The following is a 20,873-nucleotide window of genomic DNA, read 5'->3' on the forward strand; positions in this document are numbered from 1 at the left end:
CTGACACTTCTGCAGGACTTGCGCTGTTCTTCTGCACAGTATGCCTCTTTGACCGCATATGTTGACTGAAGCTTGCTGCACGGATGGGCTGCAGAGTCAAGTGTTACGGTCTAATCATGGTAATGTTGCTGGCAACCTTGAATCACAATCATCGGCAAAAGCATATTTTGCTGCCTGTCCCTCAGAATAAAGGCTTTGCATGACTCCTTCCATGCTGTAATTATTCCAATTGGAGATGAGCTATTGCACTTATTGGCTGGGGTAGAGTGCCGGCTGTCGCCGCCCCCATTGGCTGCGCACTACCTCTCTTCTGCATTCCCATTGGTCAGTTGGAAGAAGGTGGGAGGAGGGAGAGGACACCATCCTCCCTCCTGTGGCTGAGCTTGTAAATGTTAAGTCTTTTTCTGCCTGTTATCTGAGTGGCTGTGGCTTTTGGTGTGTGCCTCTCAAGCGCCTGTTAGACTGTGTGAATGCCGGAGCAAGAAAGAAGAGCAAGCAGAAAGAAAGCAAGAAAGAATGGGAGGGAGGAGCAAGCGGTGTTAAATCTCCCCCCCCTTTAGCCTCCCCATCTCCTTGTAATTCCATTCTTCCTTCCCTCCCTTGGACCACCCCACAACCCCATTTCAAGCCGAGCTAGGACCCCCCCATAGACCACCCCAGGACCCTTTGACTCTCCTCACTTCTCCGTCCCACCAAATACCACCTCTGAGCGGGTAAGAATCTGTGTCATTCTCATGCACTAAGAGTGAAACTTGCGACTTTTCATTATTTTTTTCAAAACAGAATACTTTAATAATGAAACCGGTGTAAAATTGGTTATGTTTACATTATTTATCTGTCCAGTTTGCCTTTTGTTGTTTGCATGTTTGAAGTTCTTCAGCAAAGTCTCCCACTTACAGTAGATGCTATCAGTGAGGTCACTATCGTTGATATTCTGCCTTGATATCTACTTACTCCTCCCTTTTCCTCATGTCTGTTACACTCTCATACCCTACAGCTTTTACGCAAATCCCCCAAAAAACCCACATTTATAAACCTAACCACAGAGGGGGAAAATAGGTTCTGGAAAAACACATTCATAATTGATTTCTGAAATAGTCTTTATGTTGGTCAGTAAGCGCTATTTATAGGCCGTGGCGTGTCAAGGCTCACATGCTTTTGTTAAGCTTGATGCCGCTGCAGAACACAGAACTGACTCCAGAACACATGACAGTGCACAAAGTGTAATGACTTTATAAGGCGGCCTCCTGCCTGATTGAATCTAGCAATCTTTCTGGCAGCAGAACGCCAATATTAACATGGTCCATAAAGCATCCCTGGCAACAGCAGCAGGGAGAAAAACTGCTTAGTTCTTCACATCCTGTACTCCACCAGGAAGGGGAAGTGAAGTGGAGTGTGTGTGTGTGTGTGTGTGTGTGTACATTCAAGACAGAGATAAGACAGAGATAATGCTGAAATCCTCCGGACATCAATACTGTTGGCCAATAGGTTTTAAAACCACTTTATCCATTCAGGAAATTGGATGTAAGCAACAAAAAATTCTTCCACGGAGCGTTTGTGTGACTTTCAAAACAAAAAAAGCTGATCATCAACTTTGTTGCTCAACTGTATTTTTTGTTCTACTTTCAGAAACAACAAATAACTATTAGTCATATAGACTTTCTCCAATTGTATCCTGTTGTGAGCTTGTCGGAAATCTTGATTGCCTGTAGCAGAGAAGAAAGGAAAGCAGCAGTCTTTTGGGAGTTTTTGCTTGGATACTCAAAGCAGCACTGTGAGTGCTCCACAGCAGAACAAATAAAGAAAAAAGAGAAGACACAATTCATTGAGGATAAATAGTAAATTGCTGAAATCTATACTATACACTTACCCTTACTTTACCTGCTTCCGCCACTCTGTTACAGAGATATAGAAAGTATAAAATATGATACGTTAGGTAGTTTAATACAACAACAAGGTTAGCAAAAGATGACAAAATATTGTTCAATTCAGTTTTATTTATACAGCCCAATATTGCAACAATAGTCATCTCAATGGACTTCATACTGGTAATTGTATAATGGACATAAAATCATAAACAACATGAATTCAGGGAATTCATTAAGTAATGGCTAAACTAAACTAAAGAGGGTAAATTTAACTGGGTATCCCCACCCTTAGACTCTCCTTTGCGGTAAGGAAAAAATAATTTTGCATTCTATTAATAGAGCAAAAGATCATTTAAAAAAAAAGAATAACAATCAACGAGTTATTCTCAATTTAATGTTTTAAATAATTAGCTAAACCGTTCCCGCGAAACATGAAATTAAAAGGGAGCAGCATTTTAAAATGGGGAGGAAAAAAAAAACTTCGACTGCCCCTAGTGCCCTAGTGGAGTGATGGTAAAATACAGGGCAGAAGACATGGACAAAGATATATCCAATGGGTTTTTCAGGTAGGTTTGGATCATGTTAACGTATGGAGCCCGTGACCTGATATGGGTAAATCAATAAATATCTTAAACCCACAAATTAATATCTTGTTCCCATAAATTAATATCTCGTTCCCACACATAAATATCCTGTTCCCACGCAATAATTAAGTTGTGCGAACAAAATAATATCTTGTTCCCACAAAATAATATCTTGTTCCCACAAAATAATATTCTGTTCCCACGCATTATTTAATTTGTCCAAACGAAATAATTATTCACGTCACAAGTCATTCATAAAGATGGATATGAGCACTATTTGAATTTACAGCAGATACTTTTACATTTCTGTCTGTGTGTGTGTCTCATTACATTCATGGAAGACACGGAGGATGTTTAGAGATCAAATTTATTTATTTTAAAAAGCACAAAAGCATCGGTAATCTGGTCTCCAAGTCTGGATTCATTTACATCACTCCATTCTGCTGCAAAAGCCGCTACCTCCGTGTCTCTGTGACCCACATTCGAATGTTCAAGAGGGGAAAAATAAAAAAAAAGAATGATCAATTTGTTATTGTCTCGATGAAAATAAGAAAAATATAAGATTTAGGATGCCCTAGGTTGCTGCTTCACCATACCGGACATAGCTCCTACGAGCTCCAGCCCGCCGCAGAGCTCTTTTGCTTGTCATGCCGGCATTTGGGCAGCTGGATGGCCGGTAGACGGACAGCCAGCGGATACTGTAATAGTAGTTTAGGGTTTGCATTTTAGGGTCGCATAGGAAAAATAATATTCATGCTACGTAGCCTATCATACACCCTTTTGTATTTTAATGCACCACAGTTACAGGGACACGGTGATTGGTCGAGATGCATTATGGGATATGTGCGATGCATTGTGGGATACGTGGCATGTAGCCTACTTGCCTTCAGATGTAAATTGACTGTTGACGAGTATAATAAAAGACAAGTCCTGAATATATGTTTTTATTTTATTTTCTGTTTTTTTGCGGCATTATGTTGGGGTACCTTGTTATGCTTCACTTTGAACTTTGTTTTGGCTGTTTTTGTTTGCGGTTATTGCAGGGGCGGAGCTATGGTGGTGGGGGTGTCATCAGTACAAGTTTATTAATACATACGTATTTTTTATGTATACATATTTTGGATCCTTTCATTTATAATGGCATTCCATTTTGCTGTGCTCGTTTGCCATGCTTTTGAGGTCTTCTCTTCTTCAGCTCTTCAGGTCATAGGTACCATTTCACCAAATGTGTAACATCTTGAAATTAAATGAAACAGTTCCAGGAGTTGATGCTAAACAGCTCAGTTTTTGCCTCATTAAGCCACAATAATTTCACTCAAACCTCCCACCGGTGGTTCAGATGTTCATTGCCAAATTATTATTACCAAGACCCAGAAGTCATGTTTGTTTTCGGCATTACCAACCAATTGTAAACATAAATTGGAATGTGTTTTTATGGACGTTCATTTTTTGGTTTGTCTCACAGCTTAAATGAACAATATAACCAAAATGATAGTTAGATAGTCTGCAGGCAAACATGCAAGTTAAGATCTATTCTCCTTCCCCCACATATTAACGTTTAATGGTTAACACAAACCTCATAACAATAAGCTCCTAAACTAGGAAACTCCGTGCATTCACTGCAGTTGTCTGCTCGTGTCTGGATGTTTACAGAGAAAGTCACTTTCTGTTCATTCCCTGCATATCTTCATCGCACTACCTGACAGGCGTTGGTTAAACTCGCATCAACACTCTGTCAAAGATCTCCCATCAGCCGAGCATGTAGCCAATCCACTTACAGTACCGTGAAATCCCTTGTAGAATGAGATATTTATGAGTTCACTTGCCTAAGTCTGTGCTTTAAGGGTAATGTTGTTAAAGCAAGTTGTGAGTCCGACCCGTCATTGTCATGACTGTATGTGTGGTTGTCTCTCCAGATTATGGGTTCAGCTGAAAGATACAGAAACATTTAGAAAAAATGTGAATTAAACCAATTGGTAGATTAACTGTAAGCATGTTTCTTTGGTATGTTGTCAGCTGAAATACACACCCACAAAAGAAACTGTGTCAACCGTTTCATTCGGTAAGCCCCACTTGCTCCAAAAGCAGAGCTCTGTGCTGTGAGCAGCTGGCCCTTTGTGGCTTGGCCCTTCTGAGCCATTCCGGTTCTCCTGCTGGTCTGGCTCAGGTCACCCAGCATGCCAGGAGTTGCTGGGTAGGAGCTTTGGTAAATGGGGGAAAAAAGGAAAGAATAAGGCCTTTGTCACAAAATGTCACAATTCAATATTAATTCAATTCAATTTTATTTATATAGCCCAATGTCAGATCAACAGTCATCTCAATGGGCTTCGTACCGGTAGTTGTATAGTAAAGATAAAATAAAAAAGATCATTAATACATAGAATTCAATAGGAAAATTCTAAAATGAACAAACTAAACCAAACTGGAAATCCCTACCCTTAGACCCTCCTTTGCGGTAAGGAAAATCTCCTCAAAAGGAAAAACCCCAGGGGTGTCCACATGAAAGAGGGATCCTCCCCCAGGACGGACAGGCAATGTACCAGAACTCTTAGAGAAGAATTAACTTATCTAACTCTACAACTACATGTTTAAAAAGTCCAGCAAATGGGCTTCATCCAGATGGAGTTGGGGGACATAATGGAAGTTGTTTTCACACGGAGCTGTCTTATTCTAGGACAGCCTTTTTTTTTTCTTGGGCCAGAATTACGTTTGTAAAGTATCAGTGAGTAAGAGAGTATCTTTGTTACATTTGTATGGGTCAAATAAAGACTTTTTATTATGTAAAATTACTATTATATTTTTACACTTCAATAATTATTAAAATATTACACAATGACAGAAATATGTGCAGCATGATCGTTTTGGTGCCAGATAAAGATCCTTTGATGATTCCAAGTTCTTTGTTTTTACTTTTTTACTTTATTTCAATCTTTTTATAAAATTTCACTTGACAGCATTGTGACTTTAAACTACAAAACCAGCTTGGCAGTCGAGCTGACAAACAAGTTACAAACACAGTTTACACACACACACACACACACACACACACACACATATATGGTGTCGGATTCCACAACATTGGGATGTCACCGAAACACATGCTGTCTCTGCCTGGTTTAGTGTAGACCTCCAAACAGTGTTAAAGTATTCCCTCCTGTGACAGAAACATTAACTGTAAAAATCTGTTATTATTCGTGATTGTTTAAAAATGTAAATATCAGCTCAGAATATATATTATTATTTGACTTTTTAAATATAATTTTAAAAGATAGAACACACATGTATTTTTGTCATGTATAATTCTTTAAATGAAAGTGTGTATATATATCTATAAATATATAGACATATATATCTATATGTCTATATATATAGATATATATATATATATCTATATATATAGCTATTTTTTTTCTGATTATTTTTCTAAAATGTATTTTATCTTATTAAACCTTTATTTTACCAGGAGAATCAGCTGAGAACAATTTCTCAATTCTAATGATGACCTGGGGCCTGTTGCACAAAAGTAGAATTAAGACATCCGGGATAAATGACTGAGCTGAGCTCAATGAATCCAAAACATGTGCGTCCAGGCTTAATTGGTTGCACAAAGACCAAGCCAGGATGAGCAGACACGGATTCATCAAGCCAGGTGTAACCAATCCTGGATAGGTGCGCGCTCACAGCTCACTCAAATAGACCCCGCCACAGATCACAGATAAACTGATTTACCATGGAAACTAGAGCCGCGTACCTTTCCCCGTCGGAAGCACAAATCCTCATCGAGGAGGTAAAAGATATAATTAAGAAGAAAGGCAACACCGCCACAGTGATAAAGCACACTCAAGTTTTTTTTCAAATTAAATTACCAGCCAATTAATTTTATGAAAATGTAACTTGTCATTTCAACCAGAAAATGTTATGTTTGTAAATCTTACGTGAATGAATCATGTCGATCGTACATAAAAATAATCCATTTAAAAGTTACTAATTTCAATCATGTTGATCCAACATGATACCGTTAAATTGGATACATTAGTAATCGCAAGGAATTGTGGGATTCCATTTTCTTTGTCTATCTGGGCAGATTGGGGTCTAAGTGTGAGTTTTTGTCCATGGGTTTTATTGTCTAGCTGTTTTACTCTGTTTTTACTAGTGATTTAAACTGATATGTTTATTTCTTTTCTGCACCATGAGTTAGAGTGTGGGAGAGGATGATGACCAACCCCCTTGTGCGGTAAACTGTTCATGTAACTTAATACAGAATTCGCATTATTTGAACTCCTGTCTTGCGATGTAGGACATAACTGCATATTTCATGTCTTTGATGAGTAAATTAAAAGACCCATTGGTTGAAACTTTGGAAAACTTTATCAATGTCAGATGTATAAATAAAATCAAGGCAAAAAATTAAGTTATATCAACATAAATTGTGTTAGGTAGTCATACAAATTTAAGTTGAATAAACTTAATTTAATGAGGTGTGACCAAGTGATTCAATTAAGTTGGATCAACTTTTATCTTTTGAGAGTGAGCAACAATATTAATTTAAAGTTGGGTCCAACTGCAGTATTTAGATTGAATCAACTTAAATTTATTAGTTTGAACCTAAATACATTAAGAAGGACCAATATGATTCATTTTTGTTCAAGTAACGCTATCTAATCATGTGGAAATCATTTCCATAATTTTTTTAAGTTCATTCAAAGTGAACGTTTTTTGAGTGTAGTTTACCTGCTTTTAATGGAATGTGTATTATTTTACATGACAGAGTACTAGGGCCCACTAAGGAAAAAAGGATAAAGTCATAAATTTATGAGGCTGGTTCTTTCTGCAGAAAAGCAACATATTCTTTTTACAGTTTTGATAGTTATGACAATGTGATACTTCATATTCTGGCACATCAGCATGTCTTCGTTTATGAAACCATAGTGAAGGACAATTTCACGAAATGCCCCACATCTGTCATTTTAACAACTGTCCTCCTTTAAAACAACTGGTTACAATATTATGACTTGTATTTTGTTCCCCTCTGTGGCCCTAATATTCTATCATTTTATATATAGCCTTATAGTTTATGGGACACTGTAAATTATCTAATGATAGCAACATCGTCTAAAACTTATTATTTATCCAAAATGATTGAAATTAATGATCACGGACGTTTAAATAATGACAGTGGGTCTAGTTATATGTGATAACAATGTATAGTGAGCAGTGAAATAACTATTGGTTTCCATTTGTGGCGACTGCTGACTTACATTAGGGATGAGATTAAATAGATCCTGGAATTTAGCCTGGTCTGGAGCAGGCTAGCTCCACAGAATAAATCTCCATGGTAATTTATACCATAACATATCCTCCTGCCCCCTATCCAGCTTTAGTGCAACCGGATTGGGGATCAATTGAGCCAGGATCACCAAGATATCCTGGCTTAATCCCTTATCCTACTTTTGTGCAACAGGCCCCTGGTAATTTATTAAACCACACTTTCTTTTGTTTGTTTTTGTTTTGTCATGTTTGAGTTCAAATATTGTTTTTATAATCATTTTTTTATTTCATTTATCACTTAACAATAAAATAATTAAAATGGAAGCAAAATATACAAAGATGCTGAATATGATGGATGGTTGCCAAAAACATACAAGGGGCTTAACATCTGGCAACCCCCATAGTAAGCCTATCAGCTCCTATTAAAGAATACTGTAAAGTAAAAGAGTCGCCATATGAAAAAGTACAGTTATTCAGGAGAGACCTTTTTAGAGCTTTTTTAACCGAGTTTGTCAAAAGTCTTTAAAGGAGGAAGGAAGACTGTTCCAAATTTTACGTCCTCTTTAGAAGACACTAAACTATGACTGAGTTGTAAGAAAGGTGCTCTGATGAGACAGCCTCCCTGAGTTGGGTATTCATGAAATTCATTATTAAAATTTATTGGTGAAATGTTGAGGAAGAAATTTTCCAATGGAATTGAAAACAGAACAAACAAATTTGAAGTGGGTTAACATGATAAATACTCAGGAAACTGGCCTGACAAAACAAAGATTGAGATAAATGTCGATGTCCTACATTAAATTGTCTGCAAATGATATTTTAGAAAGTTTGACTGATGCATTAGGTAGATCATTAACATTTAGTAAAAATGACAAAGGACCCAAAATGTAACTTTGAGATAAACCACATTATAGGAAGGACTGTGGACTCTAATCCATTGTAGTTTTTAGTTTGATATCAATCAGTAAAATAACTTGTAAACCAAAGTAAAGATTTGTTTTTGATGCCAAGGAGTGCAAGCTGATCCAAAAGAATAGTGTGGTTAACAGTGTCAAATGCCTTTGACAAATCTAGAAATATACCAACTGTGTTCTCTTCTCTATTTTTTGCTTTATAGACTTAGTAATTAAATGCGCCAGTGCCATGTAGGTGGACTTTTTTTTAACCTAAAACCATACTGATAAGGGTATAATATGTTATTGTTTTCAAGATGATACATTAATCTTTGATAGACAGTTTTTTAAAGAATTTTAGAAACAGCTGGTAAGACAGAAATTGGTCTAAATTGAAGTGGGTTGAATAATCATCTTTATAAACTGGAGTAACCTTTGCTCTCTTTAGCTCAATAGGTACAATACCTTGGACCAGAGAGAGATTAACCGTTGTGCTATCTTAGATTCAATTCAATTCAATTCAATTTTATTTGTATAGCCCAAAATCACAACAACAGTCATCTCAATGGGCTTCAAAGTAAAACATGAACTCAAAAGGATCATGAATACAAAGAGTTCAATAGGAAAATACTAAAATGAACTAACAAACTGACTAAGCTATACTGGCATCCCTGCCCTTAGACCCCCCTTCGCGGTAAAAAAACTCCTAAAAGAACGGATTCCGGAAAAAACGAAGAAACCTCAGGGGTGCCCACATGAAGGAGGGATCCTCCCCCAGGACGGACAGGCGATTTACCAGAACTCTTAGAGAAGAATTAACTTATCTAAATCTACGACTACATATATAAAGTCCAGCAGACGAGCTTCATCCAGCTGTGGTTGGGGGGACAGTCAGGGGCGCGAATCGAGCCTGAGACAGAGACCACATGATAAATGATGATAAATGATAAATGATGATCAAAAATAGAGGAGAGGAAGGGCAGAAGTAGATGAGAAAAGAGGACAGAACCCCAGTGCACCATAGTTACCCCAGCTTCAACTACTAGCAGCCTTTTAAAACAAATAGTTGTTGTTATTAAGTTTAATTTAAACACATTAACATTAAGTTAAATAATCTCTGATTACTAACTAGTCTGACAATAAGCCTGTCCAAAGAGGAATGTTTTCAGTCTAACTTTGAAAGTAGAAACTGAATCGGCCTCTCTTACATGAGCTGGGAGTTTATTCCATAAAACAGGGGCTTGGTGGCTAAACGCTCTACCTCCAACCGTACTTTTACTAATTCTAGGAACCACAAGCAGTCCTGCATTTTGCGAGCGAAGTGTTTTTATTGGATGATAAGGGACTATGAGGTCCTTAATATAGGACGGGGCCAGTCCATGTAAGGCCTTATAGGTTAACAGGAGGATCTTGAACTTGATTCTAGAATCAACTGGGAGCCAATGGAGCGAAACCAACACAGGAGTGATGTGATCTCTTCTGCTGGTTCCAGCTAACAATCTAGCTGCTGCGTTCTGAACAAGCTGGAGACTTCTTAAGGAACTCTTAGGACACGCTGCTAACAAGGAGTTACAGTAATCCAGCCTCGACGTAACAAATGCATGGATGAGTTTTTCAGCATCACTCTTAGAAAGTATATTTCTGATCTTAGCAATATTCCGCAGGTGAAAAAAGGCAGTTCTAGACGCCTGAGATATATGAGCCTTAACTGATAAGTCCTGGTCAAATAAAACCCCAAAGTTTCTAACTGTGGAATTGGGGGCTATACTTACACCATCCAGAGAGACTATCTGATCAGACAGAGCATTTCTGAGGTTTTTAGGACCTAGTATAATGACCTCAGTTTTTCTGGGTTCAAGAGGAGGTAATTAATTGTCATCCAGGTCTTGATGTCTCTGATGCAGGCATTCAGTTTCTCTATATCGTCATTCTGGTCAGGTTTCATGGATAAATACAACTGTGTGTCGTCGGCATAACAATGAAAATTAATGCTGTGTTTCCTGATTATGGTTTTCCTAGGGGTAGCATATAAAGCGTAAACAGGATGGGTCCTAAGACTGAGCCCTGTGGGACTCCATAGTTAACTCGAGTGCACTGAGAGGAATGTCCATTTACATTAACGAACTGATACCTATCGGACAGATAGGATTTAAACCACTGGAGTGCAGATCCTCTTATCCCTATGTCCTGCTCTAATCTGTGGAGTAAAATATCATGGTCGATAGTGTCAAAGGCTGCACTGAGGTCTAACAGGACCAGAAAAGAAAGTAGTCCATTTTCTTAGGCCAATAACAAGTCATTAGAGAATCTAACTAGGGCAGTTTCCGTGCTGTGGTGGGGTCTAAACCCCGACTGAAAGTCTTCAAAGTGGCTGTTGTCCTGTAGGTGGCAGTAAAGCTGCCTAACTACAACTCTTTCTAGGATTTTAGAAATAAAGGGGAGGCTTGATATTGGTCTATAGTTGGCCAAGATGCTAGGATCCAAACTGGGCTTTTTCAGAAGAGGTTTAACAACTGCATATTTAAAAGACTTTGGCAAGTAACCCGTTTCCAGAGAGGTATTTATCATTGTCAATATGGAATCATTAATTAGGGGAAACGTTTCTTCAAAAAGTCTAGTGGGAGTTGGGTCTAACAGACAAGTTGAGGATTTGGAGGACGTAATAATTGATGCAATTTCCACTTGATCCACAATAGTGAAGCAGTCTAATGTTACAGAGGTTTCTATGGATGCCTCCACTTCTACCGCTTCAGCCTGCTCTGGGCTGATAGTGGGAATAACTTGATTTAACTTATGTCTAATATTTGAGATTTTACTATTGAAAAATGTAAGAAAATCATCAGAGCTGAGAGAAACAGGAACATGTGGTTCTAATGAGCTCTGACTGCGAGTTAATTTAGCAATAGTGCTAAAAAGAAATCTTGGATTATTTCCATTCTCTGATATTAATGTTGAATAGTACTGGCCTCTAGCTCTACCCAGAGCTTTTTTATAATTTGCTATGTTTCCAGGTATTCAGAGACTGCTCTGAACCGGAGCGGCGCCATTCTCTTTCCAACTTACGGGTTTCTTATTTAAGAGAACGTGTATCAGCGTTAAACCACGGTGCTACTCGGTTTTGTCTAACGAACTTAGGTTTCAGGGGGGCAACAACATCAAGTGTACTCCTGAGGGCTTGTAAGGCATCATTGACAAACTGGTCATTTATACTAGGACTGATGCTATGGGAGCTGGACTCAGAGTATTTTCTTAGAAATTCACTAAGTACTGGCTGAACTGTGTGTTTAAACTCAGACACAGAACGGTCAGTTAATGTTCTTTTAGGCTGTTTCTTACTCACTGGGGCAGCAGCATGTTCTAATATAAACTGGAAGTTAATCAGAAAGTGATCAGAAAATGATGGGGTTAAGAGGAAGGACACTCAGCTGGCTGATCTCTATACCATGGGTTAAAACAAGGTCCAGGGTGTGCTTATGACAGTGAGTGGGTTCGTTTACACTTTGGGTGAAACCAACATCATCTAATAAAGCTGCAAAAGCATTTCCTAGACAGTCACTTGGGTCATCAACATGAATATTAAAATCCTCTATTATTATAGTGTGATCAGAATCTAAGACAATAGTCGATAGGAAGTCGGAAAACTCAGTTAAAAATTCTGAATATGGGCCGGGGGGGCGATAAATAATTATGAATGAAACAGGTTTTCGAGTCTTCCTGTTTGGGTGATTTATAAACAATATGATGCTTTCAAATGAATTATAAGCATTTTTAACTTTAGGACTGAGAAGTAAGCTAGACTGTGATATTGCTGCCAAACCACCTCCTTTCCCTGAAATCCTGGATTCCTGATAGTTAGCATAAGTGGGGGGGGTTGCTTCGTTCAATCTAACATAGTCATCCTGTTGGAGCCAAGTTTATGTTAAGGCTAGAAGACCCCACCCTTACATTGACGTGTTCTCCCTACCATGACAAAGGTGGATAAAGGTGGAAAGATTTCATGTTATCCATGGACACCAGTGAGGTTCACAAATCATTGAAAAAAAAAGGTTTAGCGCACTGTCTAGTGGGTCTACATGACCCAATTCCCAATGTTAAAGTGCCTAGGATAGCACAAGGGTTAAAAACATGTGTCACTGGTTTACTAATAAAGAAATAAATTGATTTTAACAAATTACCATCAATATTGTCATAACCAGGTGAAGTGTATTTTAAGTTAAATATAATATCTTACTTAATTCTTGGTTGTTAGTAATAACTTAAATTCCTTAGTAATGGAATAGTATAGATCAGGGGTCGGCAACCTTTTTTACTCAAAGAGCCATTTGGGACCGCCCCTAATGAAAAGAAAGCATCCGGATGTGTTTATCAATGCATGGTAGACACTGATAATGTGGAGAGATCAGGTTTATTATTTTGAAGAATTCAACTTGGTAATCATGTTTCCATGTTTGAGTTCATAAAATCATCCCAGGGAAAGTCTCTGCTTCAACTCCCGCAGGGAAAGCTGCGTCTCAATCTGACGCCCGTGTTTCCATCTCTCTGACAAGAGTTTGAAGCCAAAGCCCCTCCTCCGCCTCTTTACCTGCTTTTCCTCTCTACCTGTTCACCTGTTCACATCCTCTGCAGCTTAGATTTGTTTCCCCCGCGCTCCTCAGTGTGTCCTACACAGAGAGCGCAAAATACGGTAGTCGGGGCGCTCCAGCGCAGCACAAGGATGAAAGAGCAGGACGCAGGATATAGCAGGGATAGAGTGGGTTGAGCAAATGAATGGAAGAAGGCGGCCCGCTGAAGAAATATTCAATATTGTACACATTTTATTATTAGTCTGAACTATATTTTATTTAGAAAAATATTTTATTTTGCTAAATCAGTCCAGTGCGAAAAAAAACATCAACAAAAGTTGTGTTGGGCGGTTTTTGGCTGGGTCTGGCGGTTTTCAGATGACTTTTGGGCTGGAAAACTGTGACTCTATCTGGCAACACTGGCGCAAACTCTCTGTCATGAGCGAGTTGCTCTCTGCCCCGCGGCACGTCAAGTTCCGGCAGAAGATCACTCCGGACCGCGTGTGTACTCCTGCTATCAGCTCTGCAGTTCTCGCCCGATAAATACGAGCTCATTAAGAAAGCTGGTCTTGACGTGGTACGCGCTTCTGCTGGCTCCAGCAGATGAACAAACTAAAATAAAATTTAATTATTATACAATACTCATTATTTTCCAAAGTCACAGGGAGCCACAACAAAAGGATGAAAGAGCCACATGTGGCTCCGGAGCCATGGGTTGCCGACCCCTAGTATAGATACTCCAATGGTTTCTGTTGACTAGGTGGAATCCTTGAAGCCAGAGGAGGGCCTATCTCAGACAAAAAAGGAGTTGAATTTTGCAGCAATTTGGTGAGGGTCAGAAACAAAATGATCATAAACCTGAAATTCATTGGATAGCTGTTTTTTAGTAGTGTTTTTATTCAATATGGTTTTGATAGTTTTCCAAAGGCAGGCAACATTGTTTTTGTGGTGGGCTAACTTTGTATTATAAAAGGGAACCTTTGCTCCTCTTATGATGTGGTTTAACTTGTTTCTATATTTTTGGAATTCTAAGTGATTATACGGTGTTGGACAAGTCAGGTATTTTTATATAACTTGTGTTTGGTCTGTAACCCTTGTGCTATCCTAGGCACTTTAACATTGGGTGTTGTGTCATCTAGACCCACTAGACAGTGCGCTGAACCTTTTTTTCTTCAATGATTTGTGATCTTCACTGGTGTCCATGGATTACTGTACATGAAATCTTTCCACCTTTATCCACCTTTGTCATGGTAGGGAGAACACGTCAATGTAAGGGTCAGGTCATAGGATACCACAAGGGTTAAAAAATAGGGCAGTCAGCCACGTCCAAGCACAACACCCCAGGTTTTATAGTTTGATCTAGTATGTTAGTGAAGATGATATCTATATGGGTTGCTCAATTATTTGTCACTCTAGCAGGGACTGGAATCATTGGACAAAAACTATGAGAATACATAATGTTAAGAAATTCTTTGATTGCTAAATTTGCCTCATAATTAAACAGATTAATATTAAAATCACCCATTAAATAACATTTCTCTCCCTCTTTAGAAACTATGTCCAATACATTAGAAATATTAGCAACAAACTCACTACAATTTGGTAGTCTATAAAGACAAATGATTATGGAAACTTTGTTTCTATACAACTTCTGTTTCAAACTCAAAAAGCTCCTTAATGTCACATCTTTTTTTAAATTGTGAGCCAGGGGTTGAAAATAAAGGAAACTCCTCCTCCTTTCCTGCCTTCTCTACATCTATAAACATGTACTTAATTCATGATGTTAAAGGTATCTGCAATATTGTCAGTAAGCCAAGTTTCTGTCAATTCAATCACATCAAATTGAAATCAAGATTTACAAGAAAAGCAGATAATAATTAATAATTGCAGTTGCAGTTTTTGCTGTTGCAAAAGAGTTAATGCCATTTTTAAATGCGCTTTCACAGTAATATTTAGAAGTACCAAAGTTATTTTCTTTAATCTAAGAAAAAAGGTTTTGGTCTGGGTCATGCTTCAGTAGAAAACTCAGTGCAGAGGAGCCCCAAAATTCATTGTCATGGGCAGTTGACATGTACAGGATAAGACAGATAAAAACGTAATCCTCAGAGGTAGGTTTATTCTGGCAGAATAAGACAGTTTGAACAATGCTGTTAGCTTCCGTCTGATGTTGTTAATGGGGTTTAACTATGAGTTTATTATAGCTAAGGAAAGCAAAGTTTCCTCTCTCTCTGGCCTGCTTCATAGCAGGTGGTAGCTCAGCTGTCTTCTTCCTGATACGATCAGAGAAATCCTCATTGACATATATGCCAGAATTTTTCAGGTGAGCCTTAGCCTTCGCAAGGGTAAGTTCTATATCTTTGTCTCTCAATAATTTTACCACAATGGGCCTCCTTTTTCCAGCATTTTGTTTGGGATTTCTGATGTGATTGGCTCTTTCTATTTCAATAGTTTTTGAGTCAATTTTCAGCATGTTGCTCATGAATTCTTTTCAGAATCTAACCAGGATTCAAAGCCAGCATCTTGAGCCAGTCCATCAATTATAACATTGTTTTGTCTACTGTGGTTTTGTAATGAGTCAATTTGGGTAAAAATATCAGAAATGTCAGTCTTGTCAGCGCACTGGGTAGACAGTTGTTGCAATTGAGATTCACATGAGTCAACCTTTTCCTCCATTCCCCTCAGATCATCACTTTGACCCTTGGAAAATTGAATGCTGCTCTTCAACTCCTGCACATCTTTTACTACGCCATCAATTCTGGTATTGACAGTATCCAAAATCATTTTCGTAAATGACAGGAAGTTTGACTCTTGTTTGTTCATTATTTTAACATAAAATGTTTTTTCTTGTTCCAACATGTCTTTAAAACCTCCATAGTGACGAACTCCTCTTTTTTCTGAGGCAACATTTTAGACTTATTGCGTGAAAGTACCTGCTTCACTTGATGTTCCAAGGTTGTAGAAGGTGTCGAGCTTGGGAGATCACACACAAAAAGGGGGAAGGCCCAGGCTGTTTGAATCCATCAAATATCAGCAATCAAGAGAACTACTGGATATCCATTGTTTAAAATTTGCTGTGTGAAAATACATGTAAAATCCAACAGGCCAAAACCCAGCACCAGCCCAGCAGTACTGCAGCCCAGGTTGGGGACGCGCTTACAGCAATGAGACCGGGGGTTTGATCCTGGGCGGTGAAGCCTTTGTGCTTCTCAGGGTGGTGGTGGTGGTGGTGTTCTGGCTGCTGCTGCTGCCGCGGGGGGATATTGGTGTGTGGATGGCTTGGTACTCTCCCTCCTTCTTTTTACATTCCAACATCCACTTTAGAAGAACATAAAGAACCACTCGAGCACAGGTGCTATCTCACCTTTGCACAAATAGTTTGAGTGATTAAACCTTGTGTGGTGTTCATATTGTTGTTACTCAGCCAGTGTTCGTGGGTCTGGTGGACCCGTTGCATGTTGTGGTTTTTAATGCCTCACAATCAAACACTTTGATGTTAAAATACTCGACATATGTTTACCTCATCCAATTACAATCAGTTTATTTGGTTAATATTTGCCCTTTACCTTTGTTAGATCACATTCATAACTCATTATTTAAAACGTGATAAAGAAAATCAATTAAAATCAAGATATGATTGGAAACAAATTTTCAAGTGAAGCAATGGTTTTCAAAACTACTTACTTTTATTTATTTGAACACAGAAACTGAACCCATTCAGGTGCACAACACAAGCTGAACACAGAGTAAACCTATTGTCAAGACAACACATCAGCCCTATGGCCTTCTAGCCACTAGCCTCTACAACACATGGTCCTGGCTGCTGACAGCCTGGTCCTGGCTGATGGCTTTGTTTTGGAACTGGCTGATGCTCAATCTAAATGGTATGGCTTATACTTATATAGCGTCTTTCTTCCTACAAGGACCAAGCGCTTTACAGTCACGGACCCATTCACCCAGTCACACACACATTCACTCACACATTCAGACACTGGTGGCGGCCCCGCTGCCAAACACAGGCGCCCGCCTACCACCAGAGGCAAGGTGGGGTTCCGTGTCTTGCCCAAGGACACTTTGACTCATGGGCCTGCAAGGCGGGAATTGAACCTGCAATCTTATGATCAGGGGTCGACCACCCTACCGCTGCACCACGGCCGCCCCAATCTAATCATCTTCTGAATCGTCTCCCTCTACATCATCCTCAAAAACGTCTCTCTCTTCTAAAATCAATTCCAGGGCCCTCTGCGCAGAAAGTCTTTTGGCCATTTTGATCAGTTGTGATAAGAAACCACACTGGCAAAGCTATATTTATAGTGTCCTGCCTCCAATCTGCTATGTGAGATATTAAAGATTCCCGCAAGAAAGTCAAATGATCAAATGTGCGGGAGAACGAGAGCAAACAGAGTTGATGCTTGAATTATTCTAAAAATGTTGCAACCTTGTGCGGGAACCGCAGGTGCAGAAACAGAACTCACATTTACAGTGAATATTTCTCTCTCTGCCACTCTCTCTCTCTCTTTCTCACTGGTCACACACACACACACACACACACACCCACACACACACAGCAGGCCCAGACAGGTGGAGGACAGAGTGTAGGTACATAAAAACATCAATTTCCACACTTCTATTAGCCCTGGGTCCAGTGGACCCGAACATCTTATATGTAATAGAAATGTGTTGGGGGGGGTATACGGTGTGTGGTCATTAAAATGTATTCTGATATATGTTCTTCACAGAAAATGAGCCAAGGCCAGTGAGTCTGAGTTTGAAAAATTAATTAATTGTATTATTTTTCTTTTGATTAAAAATGAAAACGGGTCCCACAGACCCGAACACCACATAAGGGTTAAAGGAAATATTTCACATGGGTTGGTCCGAATGAATACGTATGGGAGTGTGAACATCAGTTGTATAGTGTACATGTTGACATGTTTTGTATGTGCGCATTTTGGAGCGCATTTTGGAGCCCACAGGTATGTTTGTGGCATTTGGGTGTGTGTGGACAGGCCCCACCCCCTTTTGGATTTATATTACTTTTAAACCTGACTGTAATAATTACCGGTACAAACATCTAGCAACTTGTTGCATAATGCCGCTTCATGGTTCTGCCCTCCCTCCTCTTTAATCACCCCTCCTACACCTAGACATCCTTCTCTCTTTTCTTTTCCGTCCGGTCCAACAAAATACTGTTACAGATATGAGAAAGATGAATAAAGTTTGGCCTAAATTACAAAAGGGGTTTGTTTAAACATACACCTAGTGTGTCAAATGTTTCATAACCCCTATTGTAACAGTAAAATATGTTCAACACAAGAGGCTTTCAGCTCTCATCTGTCTGCTCAGCTATTGGACAAGACAAGTTAAAAAAAAGACTTCAAAACACTGCTGTGGGTGTGTCCATTTGTGTCTATTTATTTAATTAGGTTTTAAGATAGATTCTTGATCATTGATTGTATAAGAGAACTGGACTGAGTGATCCTTCTACCTTGAGTTCCAAATAGGAAGTACTGTTTTTTTTGCACTAGAAGGTCCGCTTAAGACCAATGTTTTTTTTCAAAAAACAAAAATATAATCAGGAGCTCTTTGTGGATTATATTACAGCGTCTATATTACAGCGCCTATATGGATTAAACCAAAATTGGGTGTTATTGTGAATACGCTAACGAGTAAATGTGTTGGACTGTTTTTTTTAATGTGCTACTAACAAGGTTAGGAGTTACAGGAAAAACTGGCCAATCACATGCATCAATAAAAGTAGGTGGTCTCATTGTTCAAAATGTTCGAAAGTTCGAAATGACAGATTTCAGACCAATCACTGCTTACTAGCTTCATTTGGCTTCAACATGGCGGCATCCATATCGCAAAATAATGGCAATTGAATAGACTAAATTTAGGTGGAGCTAGACGTAAACTCAGTTCTTAGATAGATGTCACACTCACTTGGTCCAATTTTCATTCACAGCTCTTGACTATTCTCTTGAGTATACCCATAGGAAACGATGTGTGGATTTGGTTTTTAGTCATGAAAAATTCCAATTTCTACTGAAATGTAGTAGCTAATGCAAAAAATGTGTGAGTTATTCACATTTTAACATCTCTTTAGGTTGTTAACTCCTTACTGTATTTTTTTAAATTTGTATCAAAAAAGGCCAAAAAGGCAACGTTTTTAAGTTTTAGACAACACTGTTGTCCACAAAAAACAGAAAATGTTGATGTTTAGAGTGAGAGTTAGATCCCCATCAGTGACACCATATTTTATTTAGGTAGTGTAAAAACACGTTTTATGAATTAATGTTGGAGTGACCTTCTTAGACCCTTTATGCAGGAACCACAGCATAGAGGTAGCTGTGGAAAACGGACAAAGCAAACAGTACAAAACAGAAAATGCACCAAGACAGCCGTTGGACTGTTATTTACCTCTCATTCAATCCTGCACACTCAGTTGACAGCTAAGCAATTCTCTATCACTGACCTAAGCAATAAACTTAAAAACCGTCTGTCCCTGGTCATAATTCAAAACGGAATGTTGGGGTGTGAAGCGGCGCTGAGATTGAACATGCCATTTTCTCAAAGTTGAGGCCGTTGGAGGAAAATGATGGTCTGAGAGACCTGCGGGCAGGTCTCCTAGAGGCCCCCGGTTGATGTAATTGAAGCTCAGATTTAGGATCAATCATACAAAAAGATGGAGACGTGGAAAAAAGGATGATAGAACAGGCTTGATTAAAGGAGCGAGAGGAGGTGCATTTAGCGGGGCTTCAGTTCTTCCTGCTTTACTAGCTGGTGAGCAGTGGTCATAAACAGACTGGTCCCTCTAACCTGTGGTATTTGTGTGCTTACTAATACAAGACTGTGATTGCAAGTGGGGGGGGGGGGGTGATCAAGTGGGGTCAGGATAAGAAAATATTGTCCTTAGCATGGATTGTGGACAGAGGACGCATTTTCAGAACTATGATGGGATGTTGTGTTGGTTTTTAATTTGACTGCAGCTTCCGACTAGAATGTTCTTTGACGAGTGAAAATGATTTTATGGATGCTCAATTTCCAAACTGTGTTTCACAAATCCTCTGTTAATCAAGCCACAGTCTAGCTGTTTTATTTATTTATTTTAATTTGCTTTCTACTATTATTTTAAGAGTCTAATGGTTAAATGAGATTAGTATGGAAACGTAATGACTGCAATACTCCAATTTATAATTTATAGTTATATTGTTAATGTATAATATCTATATTTTTAAATATATAAATCCTATAATCTGTTTTCCTTAATTTTCTTTTTTCTTATATATATATACATACTGTATATATATATATACATACTGTATATATATATAAATGTGTATATATATATATATATATATATATATATATATATATATATATATATATATATATATATATATATATATATATACATACTGTATATATATATAAATGTGTATATATATATATATATATATATATATATATATATATATATATATATATATATATATATATATATATATAGCACCTCAGCTCGGAGACGGTCGGCATGTCTCCAGACGTCAACGATCCGTCGTCCACGATATATATATAAAAAGTATTATTAAAGTACATTATACAGGCTTAAGGAACCAACAAATTTTAGTAAAGAAACATTAAATTTTCATAAAGGACATAATGATGTGCAGTGAAACACAATTCTTTATTTGTAAACCT

General features: G+C 38.4%; 1 protein-coding gene across 2 annotated transcripts in view; it reads left to right on the top strand.

The window, feature by feature from the left end:
* Nucleotides 1-387: 387 nt before the first annotated feature.
* LOC101158397 (poly(rC)-binding protein 3) overlaps nucleotides 388-20,873 on the top strand; it is a 137,210-nt gene continuing 116,724 nt past the window's right edge. For both annotated transcript variants that reach the window (XM_020712820.1, XM_011489554.2), the window contains exon 1: nucleotides 388-713. The gene's annotated coding sequence lies outside the window, so the exon portion shown is untranslated. The remainder of the gene's footprint in view (nucleotides 714-20,873) is intronic.

Source organism: Oryzias latipes, chromosome 21, assembly GCF_002234675.1.
Source record: "Oryzias latipes chromosome 21, ASM223467v1".
Lineage (NCBI taxonomy): Eukaryota > Metazoa > Chordata > Actinopteri > Beloniformes > Adrianichthyidae > Oryzias > Oryzias latipes.